Source organism: Moschus berezovskii, chromosome 12 (genome assembly GCF_049115385.1).
Source record: "Moschus berezovskii isolate FMDL1 chromosome 12, NW_MosBer_1.0, whole genome shotgun sequence".
NCBI lineage: Eukaryota > Metazoa > Chordata > Mammalia > Artiodactyla > Moschidae > Moschus > Moschus berezovskii.
Genome location: NC_142471.1, coordinates 31,093,955 through 31,113,381, shown reverse-complemented (window position 1 = coordinate 31,113,381; position 19,427 = coordinate 31,093,955). Strand labels below are relative to the sequence as shown.

Below are 19,427 nucleotides of genomic sequence, written 5' to 3'. Positions count from 1 at the left end.
ATGATCCAGCAGATGTTGGCAATTTGATCTCTGGTGCCTCTGCCTTTTCTAAAACCTGCTTGAACATCTGGGAGTTCACGGTTCACATATTGCTGAAGCCTGGTTTGGAGAATTTTGAGCATGACTTTACTAGCGTGTGAGATGAGTGCAACTGTGCGGTAGTTTGAGCATTCTTTGCCATTGCCTTTCTTTGGGATTGGGATGAAGACTGACCTTTTCCAGTCCTGTGGCCACTGCTGAGTTTTCCAAATTTGCTGGCATATTGAGTGCAGCACTTTCACTGCTGCTATAAAGAGATTAAATCCAATTTTATTTATCTATTGCAGAAGAACAGACACAATAGAACATACGGCTTTAATCATATTAAGCTAGAAAGAATGTACAATAAAATATGTTAGAAAAAAGATATACATCTACAGATACTAGATTGTTCATGTCCAATTTATATACAATATCAAATACGTGAAAACTAGCGCGTAAAATGTATACTGTCATCACAATGCTTATAAATTTCCCCTCTTAAACATGTTTATTAAAGAGATTTTATAAACATTTTCTCAAGCAATTGCTGATTGACATGAAATGTATAAATTGAAACAGAAACACTTCAGTACATGGTTTAGTAACTCATTTGGGGTTCTGTAAAAGAACCTACTGTCTAAACAATTAATTGTTATACATATACATATGGTGGTTCAGTGACAACAAATCCACCTACCATTGCAGGAGATGCAGGAGACAAAGGTTTGATCCTTATGACAGGAAGATCCCTAAAAGAGGAAAGGGCAACCCATTCCAGTATTCTTCCTGAGAAAATCTCATGGAAAGAGGAGCCTGGCAGGCTACATTTCAAGGGGTCACAGTTTAACACGACTGAGTGCACACACACCCACATATAAGAAGCTATTGTCTTAACAATTAACTGCTATACAAATGTTTATTTTCTTACATTCTAAGGCAATTAGCACACAGTGTGGTTTCCAACATCACATAAAATTACAAGACTTAATTATAAAGCCACGAGTTTAAAACACAAACACTTTCAATCTTTATCTTTCTATCTTTAGAGTCCAAAGCTTCTTTAATCAATACTATCTTACCTCTACTAAGCAAGTAAAAAGATTATTCTCTTTAGCTGAAGATAACTTTACTTTAATATTCCATATATTCATCCCTCCTACTACAGAGTTTCACTTTTGATACGTGCTGAAAATGAGACTCAAGAAAAATTATAGGCATATAGGAGTAAACTTGCTTTCCAGGTGGTGCTATTGAAACCACCTGTCAATACAAGAGACATAAGAGATGCAGGTTCAATCTCTGGGTCGGGAACATCCTCTGGAGGAGGGCATGGCAACCCACTCCAGTATTCTTACCTGGAGAATCGCATGGAAAGAGGAGCCTGGGGGGCTACAGTCCACAGGATCACACAGAGTGGGATGCAACTGAAGCAACTGAGCACGGTACAGGAGTAAACTGCTCAACTTGAAGAAGATATCTCTATATATCTTTCACCAAGTATTAGTCTAAAAAATGATACCGTTAGAGTTTAACTTGCCAGAAAAAAATTGTAGACAAACTGAAAACAGATACAAATAGAATTTCTAAAACTCACATTCTCGTTTGAAAAATTTTCTAGTATGAATCAAAGATTCTCGCTAATGAGGAAGAAGCAAGAACAGTAATCATTTGTGCAACTCACTGGACAGACGTAACATTCAGAAAATTTTTTCAGCTTAAAAACTGAACTCCAATGCTCATATTTAAGAAGCAGAAGAATTAACAGTCTTTTTCTTTCTCTCTATCTTGTATCCACGTTAAAGATGGATGTCTTCTACCACATAGTTTGGGGTTTCACTTGAAGAGATGTCAAATTGGTACATAAAACTCTAAATTCCTGAATGACACAGATTCATATGTACAGCACCCCCCTGATCTATGGAGGATACATTCCAAGAATGTCAAGGTATACTTGAAATTGCCAACAGTACACTTTATACAGACTACATTTTTCTGAGCGTCACTATTCTCGCACTTTGGGGCCATTATGAAATGCGGGTTATTTGAACACAAGCACTGCGATACTGCAACAGCTGACCGAATAACTGAGATGGCTACTAAATACTAACGGGCAAGCAGTGTACAGTGTCGAGGTGATGGACAAAGGACGGAGCAAGACGGCACAAGACTTCATCATCCTGTGCAGAATGGTGCACAATTTAAATTTATAAACTGCTATTTCCAGAATTTTCCATTTACTATTTTCAGGCCAAAGATGATCATGAGTAACTGAAAGCACAAAAAGGAGAGGCACAGATAAGGGTTGGGGGTGACGTGGGGGGACTCCTATACTAAATGTCAGAAACTACACACAAACATGTAATGCTCCAGACAGGAGGGGCAAAAATGTTTCTTATTTTATATTTTGACTTTATAAACATTACCAGTTAATGTCATCTATAAGGACATTGTAAAAAAATTTTTTTCAAGCTTAAAAATTTCATAGTTACGTCCTAATGAAGTCAGTGACGCAAAACAGAATAGTATAGTCAAAACCTTCCAATATAAAAATGCAGGAATAGGACTTCCCTGGTGGCACAATGGATAAGAATTTCCCTGCCAATGCGGGGAACACAGGTTCAAACCCTGCTCCGGGAAGATTCCACATGCCATAAAGCAACCAAGTCCGTGTGCCACAACTACTGAGCCCACACCCTAGGGCCCAGGAGCCACAATTGTTGAAGCCCGAGCGGCTAGACCCTGTGGCTCACAGCAAGAAAAGCTTGCAAACTGCCAGAAGATAAAGCCTGTGTAAAGCAACGAAGACTCAGCTAAACTTAAAACTGAATACAGAAATTTTTTAAAGTTTCTAAAAAAGATGCAGGAATAAAACCAAACAATGGTCTTTAATTTGACCAATGGGATGGGAGTTTCAATACATAAGCACTGAAAAACAGCACTTAGAGCACTGATAAAATGAAAAGTCAGAGATAGTTCAACCATCTCAACTCCTTAACTAATGATCTCAGAAGATTATGACAAAGATTAATAAATTTCAAAAATGCCTTGAATTCATTCCTAGCTAAATGTTTTATAAACAGCTTATTAAGTGACTTCTTAAAACAATTATTGCACACAAAAATAGCTTAAATTCTTTAAAAATACATTTATTTATTCTGTCAAAGTTCATTCAATATAATAGTACATTTTCCAGAAGACAATATTACAAAGGCTTTTGCTATAGTATAGTAAGTGTATGGTAACAAGTTTAAGTGTCCATACTTGAGCAAAATTTTTCTATTTTCACCTATCCAGATGTTTTGGGGGAAGGAGTATAAATCTCACATATATGTATATATAAAATATATTAATATATATTAAATTAATAGGTATCTTTCATTCCCTTATACATTAATTTCTGTTAGGTTACAATTACAACACAAATTCATTCCTTTTCATTAGAATCTCTCTCAAATTTTTTCACAACATTACAATATTAGATGATACTAAATTTTGAGTATAATCAAAATGCTTTTAAAATTTCTAATCATGTTATACTAAGTGTATTTTTTTAGCAAATGTTATCTGAAGAAAACCAAATCCTGAAAAAAAAACAGCAATCATCTTATTCCATTATACATTCATTCTAATTTGTTATTCAACACGCACAGAAAAAATTTCTAATATGTAAAATCTCAAATATATGATCTCCTAGACTACATCTCTTATAATTTATCACACTTCATTTTAATGACTTTAGTTATTGCTTTCACAATATCGACAAAGATACTTAATTGTAACTGAGTCCAAGCAACAGTTCTATTAAGATAAATTATTACTAACGGCATTATTAAAAATTTTAGTAGAAAACTCAACCAGGCAGAATGAAGTTAAGCCCTAAATAATTGTCACTGAATACTAGTTGCACTTTATGTGCAAAAGATCCTATTTCTTACCATGTATCAACTCTATTTCTTTTATCTAAGCATGTACACTTCTTCAAACCATGCTGCCTCCAATCAACCATAATCATACCTCCCATCAGTCCAGAAACAAACCTTAGTAACACTTAAAACTTTACTTTCACAAAAAATATATTACCCAAAACGGTAAGACTGTAGGCTGAAAAAGATCTGTGATAAGCCATTAAAACTGAAAACATCAGAGAAAGAGGAAAATATGCACAGGAGTCAAAGGATAATCCAAATTACTGGCCCTGTATTCTCAAACAATTACTGACAAACTATGATTCACTGTTCTTTCATTTATAGTGCTTAATTTTCAATTAGTAAAAAAGAACACACACACTGGGTGACTCAGTTAACACAAAGTAACATGGCACTGGAAGCTTTTGTTAACCTATTTCTTAAATATCACTTTGATCTCTAAAGTTAAAAATTCTCCCTATATAAGCCTAAACTTGCAAGCTGATTAGTGTTTTACAATGTATTTGACATACAGAAACTTTCTCTAAGAAATCTTTAGAATTAATGCATAAACTTCTATGCAAAATCCCATTGTACTCATAATGCAGGCCAAAACACTACTAAGGATTAACTGAAAATGTTAGAAAAATCACTGTAACATCTTAATTATACATGGATGACAGTCTAGCTAAGAACTTTCACACTTTTAAACGATAAAATGACACCTAGAGAATTTTACAATCTAGAACTTTAGAATCTAGAACAATAATTTACAGAGTTTCTTAGGTTGAATGAACCTTAAAATTGTTCAAATTCAAAACGAAGCTTAGGTAATCTTGCAGAAAAAAAAAGTCATCTAAACAAAGGAAAAACAAAGCCAGGAGATTTCTAATTCTAACCAAGATGAAAACAATGAGACATGGATTTATATTCCCATCTTAAACAACTGTAAAAATGAACAAAACATATCAAACAACTTTGAGAAAATGGAATACAATCATATGAGAGACAAGATCAAGTGATCTCTACAATTATTCAAACTTAATTACTAGAGAGAATTTCCAGGTTGCAGTCAAGGCAGAGAGAACCCAAACAGAGTCCAGTAGTCTACAATCAGGGAAGCCATGGTAGGTAGCACATGCAAGGGCAATATAATGAATAGGAGAGAGCCATTTGAAGAAAGAGGTACAAAATGAGAACTTGAGATCTGCATGCCTTTCCCATCAAGTCTTTAGCACATGTGCATGAAGAAAAAACCAGAAAAAAAACACATGATAGAACTTGCAGACAAGGGTCTTAAAACAGGTATTATAACTATATCCCATAAGTTTAGAAATAGAGGTAATTTCTAAAATTTCATACCTTTCACTCAGGTAAAAAGTATGAATATGCAGAATAGACACAGCAGGAGTTAAAAAGGCCTATTATCAAACTTACAAAGGGAAAACTACAGTGTCTTAGATAAAAAATGCATTGGGTGGCGAGAACAAGATGGCGGAGGAGTACATGGATGTGGAGTACATCTCTCTCCACAAATACATCAGGAATACACCTTCCGACACAGAAGTGCATGTGGAACACTAGTTGAGAGCAGACAGCAGTACCTGACCAGCGGAAAAGAATATACGGAACCACGCAAAACTCAGCAGGACAAAGGAACTAGAGGGGAAAACAGGAGTGTTACGATGACTGGACATGCCCTCAGTGGGTGGAGGAACTGAAGCAGGGGTCCAATCTCCAAATCAGGGCAACTGTCTGAGTCAGAAAAGAAACATTTGAGGCTTAGAATGAAAAAGATGATCTGTAGCAGCCTAAATGGAATGAGAATCAGACAGTCCTTGCCACAGTCACATGTATCCCAGACAGGGACACAGGTCCCTTAGAAGGTGAAGCAGCTTCCTAAGCAGGAGTTTAGGGATTGTGGAGCAATCCCAAGGCAAGGGCTGCTGTTGACTGTGGACAGATGGACCAAGAGACATGAGGGAGGAGACTGAGATAGGAAATGCCTGTGGATGAAAGCCAGGCAGCCATGGAAGCAAGGCAATACTGCTAAGTGACACACAGTGGGCGGAGCCACCACCACAGCCTCTCTCTCCCCACGCACCAGCATCAGCATCTGAACAACAGAGAGGCTGGCCCATCAAGGGCCTGACACACTGAACTACAGAGTAGGACCCCCCCCTTTAAGTGTCTGATATGCCGATCTACAGAGTGGAACCCCAGCCATGGGGGCCTCTCTATCTGCCTGATGCACTGAACAACAGATAAGGACCCCAGGTAAGGGAGCCCTCTAAGTGCCTGAACAGGCAGAGCTATGGAGAAAGACTAGCCAAAGAGGCCTTCTGACTGCCAGCTACCAGAGGTTCAAAAAAAGGCTGATAGGGCCTTAACTCCAGCGGCTGAGGCACTCCATGTCCCTGCACACTTGGAACCACCGGGGTCCCCGTGACCCAAGCAGCTGCACCACCTTCACGTTCAACCCTCACTGGGGCAGAGCTACCACCGGCAAAAAAAAATGTCTTGCCTCTATGCACACAGGGTCACTCTGGTCATGTCCAACTCTTTGCAGCCCTCTGGACTGTGGCCTACCAGGCTTCTCTGTCAGGGAGGTTCTCCAGGCAAGAATACTGGAGTGTACTGGCCAATACTGGTTGCCATACCCTTCTGGAGCACTATATTTCCAGCTGACCTAACCGCAAACTCCTCTGAGTACCTGGTGCTGCCAGAACGCCTGCGACCCAAGCAGCTATACCACCTCTGCACCTGGCCCTCACTGGGGCAGATCCAAGTCCTCCAGGGCAGCCTCAGGAGCAAACCCCAGTGGATGACCCACATGCAGAGGTGAAAATAAAACCATAATTAAAACCCAGGGGCTGTGTGGCTGAGGAAGAAGACCCAAAACCTTCCCGATAGCTGTACAAGCTACAGATTAAATCCACATGATCAACTAGGCAGAATCTGCGTCTACAGAATATATAAAAGAACACTGAGAGCTCCCACAAAAGAAAACACACTAGTTCTGATAGCTGTGGACATTGGAGGCAAGAATACACAGGAGCAGTACCAGATTAGAATCTGAGCTGCCCGCACAGCAAGTCCAGAGACCAGCACAGTGTTGGAGGGCATCCTAGGGAGGTGAGGTGGACTGTGACTCCCGGCAAGGGAAACGATCCTGACAGCAGTGACTCAAGAAAAACATGTTATTCTTATGTTTTGACTTGTTCTGTAGTGTCTTTAGATTTTTTCCCCTTCACTGCTGCCCCCTCCCACTGCAGCTGTCGTTGTAAGGGCACTGTGAAATCTATTAAGCTTTGAGTTGTTTTTTTTTTTTTTTTCAATCACAGTTTTTATTGTTGTTATAAACCGCTGCCTCTGCATTGGGCTTTTGCAGTTCTGTGGAGTTTTCCTTTTTTTTCTTTTAATTTTTTAAAACCTATTATTATTTTTTCTACATTTAGTCCTTTGTCTGCTTTTCCTACTGTTCTTTCCCCCTTGCAGTTAATCTTTAATGTATATAAATCTTCATGTACCTCTATTTAGCTTTGCATATTTATTCTTTCCTTTCCTCTCAACATATTTGTTAGTTTTGCTTTCATTGCTTTAGTTTTGTTTTCCAGTTTGTTCTTTAGTTAGTTTTTGTTATTAACTAGTGGATATAATTTTTGGTTTCCTTTGTTCGCTGGGTCAATCTATTCTTTATTTTTGTCGGACTGTTTTGATTTTGATTATGGATGTATATATATATGTGTATATTCCATTATTTTAATTATTATTTGCCTGATTTTGTAACTATCATTTGTCTAGGGATCATCTTTGGTTTCTCATTTTTGGGTATGTTTTTTAATCTCACTTAATGCAGACTCTTGAGAGCCCCTTGGACTGCAAGGAGATCCAACCAGTCCATTCTAAAGGAGATCAGTCCTGGGTGTTCATTGGAAGGACTGATGCTAAAGCTGAAACTCCAATACTTAGGCCACCTCATGCGACGAGTTGACTCACTGGAAAAGAGTCTGATGCTAGGAGGGATTGGGGGTGAGAGGAGACGGGGACAATGGAGAATGAGATGGCTGGATGGCATCACTGACTCGATGGACATGAGTTTGAGTGAACTCCGGGAGTTGGTGATGGACAGGGAGGCCTGGCATGCTGTGATTCATAGGGTCGCAAAGAGTGACTGAACTGAACTGAACTGAATGCCATAACAAACCACTTGTAGAATCTTCGCTCCTGACCAGAGATCAAACCCTGAGCCTTTGGAGTGGGAGCACTGACTCCAAGACCTGAGATTACCAGGGAACTAACTCTAGGGAGTATCAAATAGTGAGAACTCCCACAAAGGAAACCACTTGAATACAAGACCCAGCATCACCCAGCCACCAGTACCACCTTGTGCAGGACACCTCATCCAAACAACAAACAAAACGAAAATACAAACCCAATCATCAGCAGACAGGATTACCATGTCATCTAGCCTCACCCATCAGAGGAAAAACAAACAAACAAAAAAACTCAGTCTATAAATCTCTTTAGGGTAAATCTCTCCCTATATGAAACTTAAGTAAGCCACTGCACCAACCTTAGTGGGGTAGAAACCAAAAGGAAGAAAGAATTCAACCTTGAAGCCTGCAAAAAAGAGACCTCAAACACAGTAAGTTTAAAAAAAATAATAATGAAAAGGCAGAGAAATACTACACAAATATAAGAACAAACCAGAAACACAAAAGTCCAAATAAATGAAGACAAAATAGAAAAAGAATTCAGAATAGAATAATGATAGTAAAGATGATCAAAAACCTTGAAAACAGAATGGAGAAAATGCAAGAATCAATTGACAAAAACCTCGAAGAATTAAAGAATAAACGTACAGAGACAAACAATTACTGAAATTAAATTACTCTAGAAGGAATCAATAGCAGAATATCTGAAACAGAAGAACGAATCAGTGAGCTGGAAGATAAAATGGTGGAAATAACTGAAGAGCAGAAAAAATTAAGAATGAAAAAACTGAGGACAGTCTCAGAGACCTCTGGGACAATATCAAACACACCAACATTTGAACTATAGGAGTCCCAGAAGAAGAAGAGAAAAAGAAAGGGTATGAGAAATTTTTTGAAGAGATTATAGTTGAAAATATCCCAAACATGGAAAAGGAACTAGTCAATCAAGTCCAAGAGGTGCAAAGAGTCCCATACAGGATAAACGCAAGGAGAAACATGACAAAACACATACTAATCAAACTAACAAAGATTAAACACAAAGAAAGAATATTAAAAGCAGCAAGGGAAAAGCAACAAGAAACATACAAGGGAAATCCTATACATTTAACAGCTGATCTTTGGCTCAGATGGTAAAGCGTCTGCCTACAATGCGGGAGACCTGGGTTCAATTCCTGGGTTGGAAAGATCTCCTGGAGAAGGAAATAGCAACCCACTCTAGTATTCTTGCCTGGAAAATCCCATGGACAGAGGATCCTGGCAGTCTACAGTCCAGTTCAGTTCAGTTCAGTTCAGTTGCTCAGTCGTGTCCGACACTCCGCGACCCCATGAATTACAGCACGCCAAGCCTCCCTGTCCATCACCAACTCCCGGAGTACACTCAAACTCATGTCCATCGAGTCAGTGATGCCATCCAGCCATCTCATTCTCCGTCGTCCCCTTCTCCTCCCGCCCCCAACCTTTCCCAGCATCAGAGTCTTTTCCAGTGAGTCAACTCGACGCATGAGGTGGCCAAAGTATTGCAGTTTCAGCTTTAGCATCAGTCCCTCCAATGAACATCCAGGACTGATCTCCTTTAGAATGGACTGGTTGGATCTCCTTGCAGTATAAGGGACTCTCAAGAGTCTTCTCCAACACCACAGTTCAAAAGCATCGATTCTTCGGCGATCAGCCTTCCTCACAGTCCAACTCTCACATCCATACATGACCACGGGAAAAACCATTGCCTTGACTAAACGGACCTTGGTTGGCAAAGTAATGTCTCTGCTTTTTAATATACTATCTAGGTTGGTCATAACTTTCCTTCCAAGGAGCAAACGTCTTTTAATTTCATGGCTGCAATCAGCATCTGCAGTGATTTTGGAGCCCCAAAAAATAAAGTCTGACACTGTTTCCACTGTTTTTCCATCTATTTCCCATGAAGCGATGGGACCAGATGCCATGATCTTTGTTTTCTGAATGTTGAGCTTCAAGCCAACCTTTTCACTCTCCTCTTTCACTTTCATCAAGAGGCTTTTGAGTTCCTCTTCACTTTCTGCCATAAGGGTACTGTCATCTGCATATCTGAGGTTATTGATATTTCTCCCAGCAATCTTGATTCCAGCTTGTGCTTTTCTTCCAGCCCAGTGTTCCTCATGATGTACTCTGCATATAAGTTAAATAAGCAAGGTGACAATATACAACCCTGACTGGTCATAGCAAACACCCTCTTCCAACAACACAAGAGAAGACTCTACACATGGACATCACCAGATGGTCAACACCGAAATCAGATAGATTATATTCTTTGCAACCAAAGATGGAGAAGCTGTATACAGTTAGCGAAAACAAGACCAGGAGCTGACTGTGGCTCAGATCATGAACTCCTTATTGCGAAATTCAGACTTAAATTGAAGAAAGTAGGGAAAACCACTAGACCATTCAGATATGACCTCAATCAAATCCCTTATGATTATACAGTGGAAGTGAGAAATATATTTAAGGGACTAGATCTGATTGATAGAGTGCCTGATGAACTCAGGCTACAGTCCATGGGGTCGCAAAGAGTCAGGACACGACTGGTTGACTTCACTTTCAGCAGAAACTCTGTAGGCCAGAAGGAATGGCAGGATATATTTACAGTGCTGAAAGGGAAAATCTACAACCAAAATTACTCTACCAGGCAAGGATCTCATTCAAAATTGATGGAGAAATCAGAAGCTTTTCAGACAAGCAAAATTTAAGAGAGTTCAGAACCACCAAACCAGCTTTACAACTAATGTTAAAATGACTTATATAGTCAAGAGATAAAAGAAGAGAAAAATATCTACAAAATCAACCCCCAAACAATTAAGAAAATGGCAACAGGAACATATATATCTATAATTACTTTAAATGTAAAAGGATTAAATGCTCCAACCAAAAGACACAGATTGGTTGAGTGGATCAAAAACAAGACCCATATATATGCTGTCTACAAGAAACCCATTTCAGGCTTAAAAGCACATATAGGCTGAAAGTGAGAGGCTGGAAAAATATATCCCATGCAAATGGAAAGCAAAAGCAAGCTGGAGTAGAAATCCTTATATCAGAAAAAACAGACCTTAAAATAAAGAATATTACAAGAGATAAGGAAGGACACCACTGAATGATCAAGAGATCAATCCAAGAGGAAGACATAACAATTGTAAATATCTATGCACCCAACATAGGAGCACCTCTATATATAACACAAACATTAACAGACAAAAAAGGAGAAATTGACAGTAACGTAGTAATAGTAAGAGACTTTAACATCCTACTCACACGAACAGATAGATCATCAAAACAGAAAATGAATAAGGAAACACAAGACTTAAATGATACAGATGAGATGGATCTCATGGCTATCTTTAGGACATTCCATCTATATGCAGAAGAATACACCTTCTTCTCAAGGGCACATGGAACATTCTCCAGGATAGACCACATCTTGGGTCACAAAACAAACCTCAGTAAATTTAAGAAAACTGAAATCATATGAAGCATTTTTTCTGACCACAACACTATGAGACTAGAAATCAATTATAAGAAAAAAACTGCAAAAAACACAAATGTATGGAGATTAAACAATATGTTTCTAAATAACCAATAGGTCATGGAAGAAATCAAAAGGTAAATTTTAAAAATTCTAGCAACAAATGACAATGAAAACATGACATCTCAAAACCTATGGGATGCAGCAAAAACAATTCGAAAAGGGGAGTTTATAGCAATGCAAGTCTATCTCAAGAAACAAAAAAAACATTGAATAGACAACCTAACTTTACACCTAAAACAACTGGAAAAAGTCCAAAAAAAAAAAATAGCAGAAGGAAAGAAATCATAAAGATCAGAGCAGAAATAAATAAAAAAGAAATGAAAGAAACAATAGCAAAGATTAATAAAACTAAAAGCAGGTTCTGTGAAAGATAAACAAAATTGACAAACCTTTAGCCAGACTCATCAAGAAAGAAAGAGAGACGAATCAAATCAACAAAATCAGAAATGAAAAAGGAGAGGTTACAACAGACAATGTAAATAAACAAAGGATTATAAGAGACTATTACAAACAACTATATGGCAATAAATTGGGTAACTTGGAAGAAATGGACAGATTCTTAGAAAAGCTCAATCTCCCAAGGCTGAACCAGGAAGAAATAGAAATTATGAACAACCAAATTACAAGCACTGAAATTGAAGCTGAATCAAAAATCTCCCAAAAAATGAAAGCCCAGGACCAGATGGCTTCACAGGAGACTTCAATCAATAATTTAGAGACGAGCTAACGCCTATCCTTCTAAGACTCTTTCAAAAAATTGCAGAGGAAGGAACACTTCCAAATTAATTCTGTGAGGCCACCATCACCCTGATACCAAAACCAGACAAAGACAACACAAAAAATAAGAATACTACAGGCCAATATCACTGAAACATAGATATAAAAATCCTCAACAAAATTTTCGCAAAAAGAATTTAGTTCATTTCAGTTCAGTCATTCAGTCATGTCCGACAGTTTGCAACCCCATGGACTGCAGCACACCAGGCTTCCCTGCTTGCTACCAGAGCTCACTCAAACTCATGCCCACTGAGTCGGTGATACCATCCAATCATCTCATCCCCTGCCATGCCCTTCTCCTCCTGCCTTCAATCTTTCCCAACATCAGGGGATTTTCAAATGAGTCAGTTCTTCACATCAGGTGACCAAAGTATTGGAGTTGCAGCTTCAGCATCAGTACTTCCAATGAATATTCAGGACTGATCTCCTTTAGGATGGACTGGTTGGATCTCCTTGCAGTCCAAGGGACTCTCAAGAGTCTTCTCCAACACCACAGTTCAAAAGCATCAATTCTTTGGCACTCACCCTTCTTTAGAGTCGAACTCTCACATCTATACATGACTACTGGGAAAACCATAGCTTTGACTATATGGACCTTTGTTGGTAAAGTAATGTTTCTGCTTTTTAATATGCTACCTAGGTTGGTCACAGCTTTTTTTTCCCCCAAGGAGCAAGCGTCTTTTAATTTCATGGTTGCAATCACCACCTGCAGTGATTTTGGAGCTCCAAAAACTAAAGTCTCTGTTTCCATTATTTACCCATCTATTTGACATGAAGTGATGGGACCGGATGCCATGATCTTAGTTTTCTGAGTGTTGAATTTTAAGCCAACTTTTCTACTCTCCTGTTTCACTTTCATCAAGACTCTCTTTAGTTCTTCTTCACTTTCTGTCATAAGGGTGGTGTCATCTGCATATCTGAGGTTATTAATATTTCTCCCAGCAACCTTGATTCCAGCCTGTGCTTCATCCAGCCCAGCGTATCTCATGATGCACTCTGCATATAAGATAAATAAGCAGGGTGACAATATACAGCCTTGACATACTCCTTTCCCAATTTGGAACCACTCTGTTGTTCAATGTCCAGATCTCACTGTTGCTTCTTGACCTGCATACATACTTCTCAGGACGCAGGTCAGGTGGTCTGGTATTCCCATCTCTTGAAGAATTTTCCCTAATTTGTTGTGATCCACACAATCAAAGGCTTTGGCATAGTCAATGAAGCAGAAGTATATGTTTTTCTGGAACTCTCTTGCTTTTTTGATGATCCAGCAGATGTTGACAATTTGATCTCTGGTTCCTGTGCCTTTTCTAAAACCTGGAAGTTCACAGTTCACGTACTGTTCAAGTCTGGCTTGGAGAATTTTAAGCATTACTTTGCTATCATGTGAGATGAGTGCCATTGTGAGGTAGTCTGGACATTCTTTGGCATTGCCTTTCTTTGGGACTGGAATGAAGACTGACCTTTTCCAGTCCTGTGGCCACTGCTGAGTTTTTCAGATTTGCTGGCATTTTGAGTGCAGCACTTTCACAGCATCACCCTTTAGGATTTGAAATAGCTCAACTGGAATTCCATCACCTCCACTAGCTTTACTCATAGTGATGCTCCCACTTAACTTTGCATTCCAGAATGTCTGGCTCTAGGTGAGTGATCACACCATCGCAGTTATCTGGGTCATTAAGATCTTTTTTGTATGGTTCTTCTGTGTATTCTTGACACCTTTTCTTAATACCATCTGCTTCTGCTAGGTTCATACCATTTCTGTCCTTTATTGAGCCCATCTTTGCATAAAATGTTCCCTTGGTATCTCTAATTTCTTCAAGATATCTTTATTCTTTCACATTCTATTGTTTTCCTCTATTTCTTTGCACTGATCTCTGAGAAAGGCATTCTTATCTTTCCTTGCTATTCTTTGGAACTCTGCTTTCAAATGGGTATATCTTTCCCTTTCTCCTTTGCCTTTAGCTTCTCTTAAACAGAATTCAACAAAACTGAGTTCGTTTACTGTCTTGAGAGAGTTCCCATCCCACTAAGTTGAGGACATAGAGCTGAGAATCAAGGAAGACCAGAGCAGACAGACATCAGAGGCCAGATATCCAAGAAGAAAAAGCTTTACAGAGAATCCCAGAAATGTGCAGAGGGTTTGCTTTTGAACATTCACCAGACCAGAGCCCAAGAAAGAATGATCTAAAAGTATTACAGGGAAAAGGATTATAAAATAGCTTTAGGCACACAGATCTCTGGAAATGTTACTTATTTCTATCATCTAGAGCAAAAAAACTTATAATGAACACGGTACTGCATTAAGTATAGATAAATCTTGCCTCAGTCATAGGGATTATTTAACCTTAGAACAGGGTTTCTTAAACCTTGACTGCATTGATGTTTACAACTGGATAATCCTTTGTTGTCTGGTACTGTCCCAGTATTGTAGGATGTTTAGCAACATTACTGTCCTGTACCTACTAGTAGCAATCCTTGGTCATCACAATAAGACACTTCAAGTGACCTAATACAGAAGGACTCCGAGACCCGATAGGAGGTGATAGATGTTGAGGCAAAGAACATATGTAAAGAAATAATGGCTGAAAACATCTCAAACATAATAAAAACCATAAATCCACAACTCTTAAGAAGTTAAACTCCAAGCACAAGAAACATGAAAACTAAAACTAAAAACTGAAGCCCAATAATCAATTGATCAAAATCACCAATAAATAGGAAATCTCTATGGCATGTGACATCCAGAGAATCAAAATTTAGGATATCAGATTTCTCATCAAAATAGTGCAAGTGACAAGATAGTAGAGCAACATTTTCAGAGTACTAAAAGACAAAAACCTGTCAAACTAGAATTACATACCTGGCAAAATTTTATTTTAAAATGAAGGTGAAATAAAGACTTTTCAAACATAAAAAAATGGAAAGAATTCATCATCAACAGACCAAAACATATGAAATGCTAAAAAATGGTTTTCAACTGAAGGAAAATCATACCAGGTGGAAATCTGATTCTAAGAAAAAGAAATGAAGAGCTCTAGAAATCGTAATTAAATGAACATATATACATTCATTATTTAAATCACTTTAAAAGATATTTGATGATTTCAACAAAAATGTTATAGTATTTATCACATGTAAAAGTATAATATGGCTGTGTATGGTAAGTGAATAATGTATTAAAAAAGCTGTTTTCAAAAATAAACACAAAATTAGAAAATGTGTTACAGTGATAGCATAAAGATTAGGAAAGATGAAACTGAAGTATACTACTGCAAGGTTCTTATACCATGTGTGATGCCATACAGCATTACTTGAAGGCAGATTACAATGTTTTAAATATATATAACATCTGAAACAATTGCTAAAATAACAACAACAGAAAGTTAGAGATATTAAACCAACAATGGAGATAAAAATACTGGATTAACCCAAAAAAAGAGGAGAAAAGAGAAAACAACATTAAAGAACAATGGGACAAATACCAAGATGAAAAACTCAAATCTAACCATATCAATAATTATATTAAATGGGAATGGTATAAACATTCCATTCAAAAAGTAGACCTTGTTAGGATGGACAAAAAATAAGACTCAACAGCATGTTACCTACAAGAGATCCACCTTAAAAATAAAGAGACGAACAGGTTACAAGTAAAAGAGCAGGAAAAGATATACCATAATATCAACAGTCAAAAGAAAGTTATATTGGTTATATTAATATCAGACAGAGTAGAAGTGAGGACAAAGTATATTATGAGGGATAAATATTTCAAAATGATAAATGAGTCAAATAATCAACCACATATATTTATGTCCCTAATAACAGAGTTTCAAAATATATGAAGAGAAATCAGAATTGCAAGGAGGAATACACAAAAGCATAATGGTAGTAGGAGGAAGATCCTTGGAAAATCTCTATATTTAGGAAAAAACAACACATTTCTAAATAATCCATGAGTCATATATAAAAGCCAAAGAGAAAGCAGAAAGTATTACAGACTAAATGAAAATGAAAACATGATATATATCAAAATGTGTAAGAGACAGTCAAATGAATGCTTTGAGAGAATTTTATAAATTCTAAATGTCTATAGCAGAAGAGAAAAGTCTCAAATCAATAAATTATTCTTCCAAAGGTGGAAGGGGGGGTGGAACAGAACTAAGGAAGAGGAGTAAATGAGTGGCAAATAAAAAGTAAACAGAAAAAAAGAAATAGTAAAGAATAGAAATAAACACCAACCTGACTTTACATTTCCCATAAGAAATGTTAAGGGACAATGAAGCAATGTCCACAAGGCACTTTGTTTCATAAAATATTACATCAGACAAGGTGTCATTCACATATAAAAACAACATGAAAATAAGCTCAAGAAGAGAGTTCTTAGTCTTTCATTGGTTGGGAAATGTTTAATGAATGCAGCCAATTGAGGGACAGTCAAAGAAAACAAAGGAATGGGGTAAACAGGGTAAAGAAGTGGATGGTAAGCACTTAGATCATTTAAACATAGAATAAGTCTGTAACAATTATGGTTATAGAACAAAATGTAAATTTTTAAACACTTAAAATATAAAAATAATTATAAAAAACCAAGAGAGAAGATGAAATACAGCACTAATTTGCTGACTTTTCACAGCACATTAATATTGCTTAAAAAGAAAACACATGGTTTACAAAATTAATGGCTCCAATCTCATCTTTTTCATAAATCTTTCCTAAATATCACAGTCTTAGAGGGCGACTGTAACAATATTTCTTTTAATAAACAGACATGTCAATCTGATTCTCAGGTAAAGAGCAACTAAGGTTTATGCTTTCAAAAATCTATTAGCTACTAATATAATCAAGAATCCCTAAATATCTACTAAGAGTTTGGTTTAAACATGGAAAAATTGAGTTTATATGCCGTAAGTGGGACACTTTACACCAAAAGAGAATGCTCATGTATGCATATTCTACTTCACTTTTTTATAAGACAAGTTTTTGCCTTCAATTATAGATTCAATGCATTATGTGACAGAGAAAATGATGAAAAGTTTTAAATTTTCTTAATGCTTCTGACCATCAATAATTCATGGAAGAGTGAGAAAAAGTCGAGTATGTAGATTTAGATTATTTTGTGTAATGCAGACAGAGACATTTTACTTATGGAAATATGCTAGATATACTGAACTGCTTCTTTAGATCAAGAATCTTTTATATTTAAAAGAGCTCCCACAATTTCAACTTGCTGAACCTCCAAAGTTTACGATGATAATGGGAGATAACTATAAACCCCTACAGAACCTGAAAGTGTTATAAAGCCCATCTGATTTCTTGAAATAAGTACAGATATATCTATCAACTCAATCTGAATTTGCAGTTTTCTCACTAAGACTAGACTGCATGCTCTGAACACAAAGAGAATTAAATATTTAAAAGAACAGCTGAAAGTCTGTAGAAATAACATTACATTTCTGAAGAAACATCACAGATTTTAATCAATAATAATTATGTTCTTAGTTGTTAAGCAGAATAAATATTTGTTAAATGTTCACCAAGAATATATAGCATTCCAAGTGTCCGGTATGAATCTACTATTTCCAGATCTATTTAAATAGCCAACTCTGAACAAACTATAGATTTACTTGGCATTGTGAAAGAGCATTCTTTTACGAAACTGCTGAAACAGAAACTAAGAGATAACAGGTACAAACAGATGAATCAACTGCAATCTGTTTTGATACTTGTTTCTGGCTGAATACACCACACAAGTCTCAAAAGTAATTCAATTTTATTAATTTGACCAAAACTGATCACTCTACACTTTATAACTGTACTCAAATAACTAGTTAACAGTACTATAAAAATTCCATCTACCCAAAGTTGGCTAGATGTGTTGCAGTGTATAATTGCTAAAATTATTTGTTGGTTGCAAGTGGGTCTATACTGCTACAAAAATTTCATTCATGCAAAATTGGCTAGATGTGTTATATGTGCACAATCATTAAAGTTATGAGTTGTTTCCAAGTTAGCTCATAACTTGAGGTCCAATTAATATACTGACATACCAAGAATTATAGCTGTCAGAGTAAAAATATTTTTGTATCATTATATATTGTCAAATTTCAGTCAGTAAATATAGCATAAATAACAACAAACTTTAAACCATGTGCTCTTTGACTTTCAAATATAAGATGGTTTAAGATAATGCATAGACCCCTTAGAGCTACACTACAAACACTTGCTACCAAGACATTAATGAAAAAAATGAGACAATTTTGAGAAATAAAACAGAAGATAATACAGAAAATTTTAAAATTTTGAGATGTTTTTCTTACATACTAGCAGAAGACAGGAGAAGGCAATGGCACCCCACTCCATTACTCTTTCCTGGAAATCCCATGGATGGAGGAGCCTGGTAGGCTGCAATCCATGGGGTCGCTAAGAGTCAGACACGACTGAGTGACTTTACTTTCACTTTTCCCTTTCACGCATTGGAGAAGGAAATGGCAACCCACTCCAGTGTTCTTGCCTGGAGAATCCCAGGGACAGGGAAGCCTGGTGGGCTTCCGTCTGTGGGGCTGCACAGAGTCGGACACGACTGAAGTGACATAATGGGACTTTTCCCTATATAATCCTCTAAATGTAAGCATTTACTTGACAGCTATAAAGGAGACAGGATTTGCTATACAGAAGAATCAATACCAACCTTGTAAAGCCTACAGCAGAGCACATAAACATGCTGTAGGAGACATTAACACTAGACCGAAAGAAATAATTATATTTTCAATAAACATGTTCTTACTGGATAATCAATTTTTTACACATCTTACCAGCTGCTTCACAGCTCAGGTAGTAAATGGCAGCAGCTGTTATATCAAACCCATATATGCATATGAAGTACTTGCAATTTTTCAGAGGTATCTACTTATTTTTCATCAGTCACATTTAACTCATCTTAAATAAAAA

At 37.1% G+C, this 19,427-nt stretch overlaps 1 protein-coding gene across 2 annotated transcripts in view; it reads right to left on the bottom strand.

The window, feature by feature from the left end:
• Window positions 1–19,427, bottom strand: part of ADK (adenosine kinase) — a 566,284-nt gene that overhangs the window by 274,738 nt on the left and 272,119 nt on the right. The window lies entirely within an intron of this gene.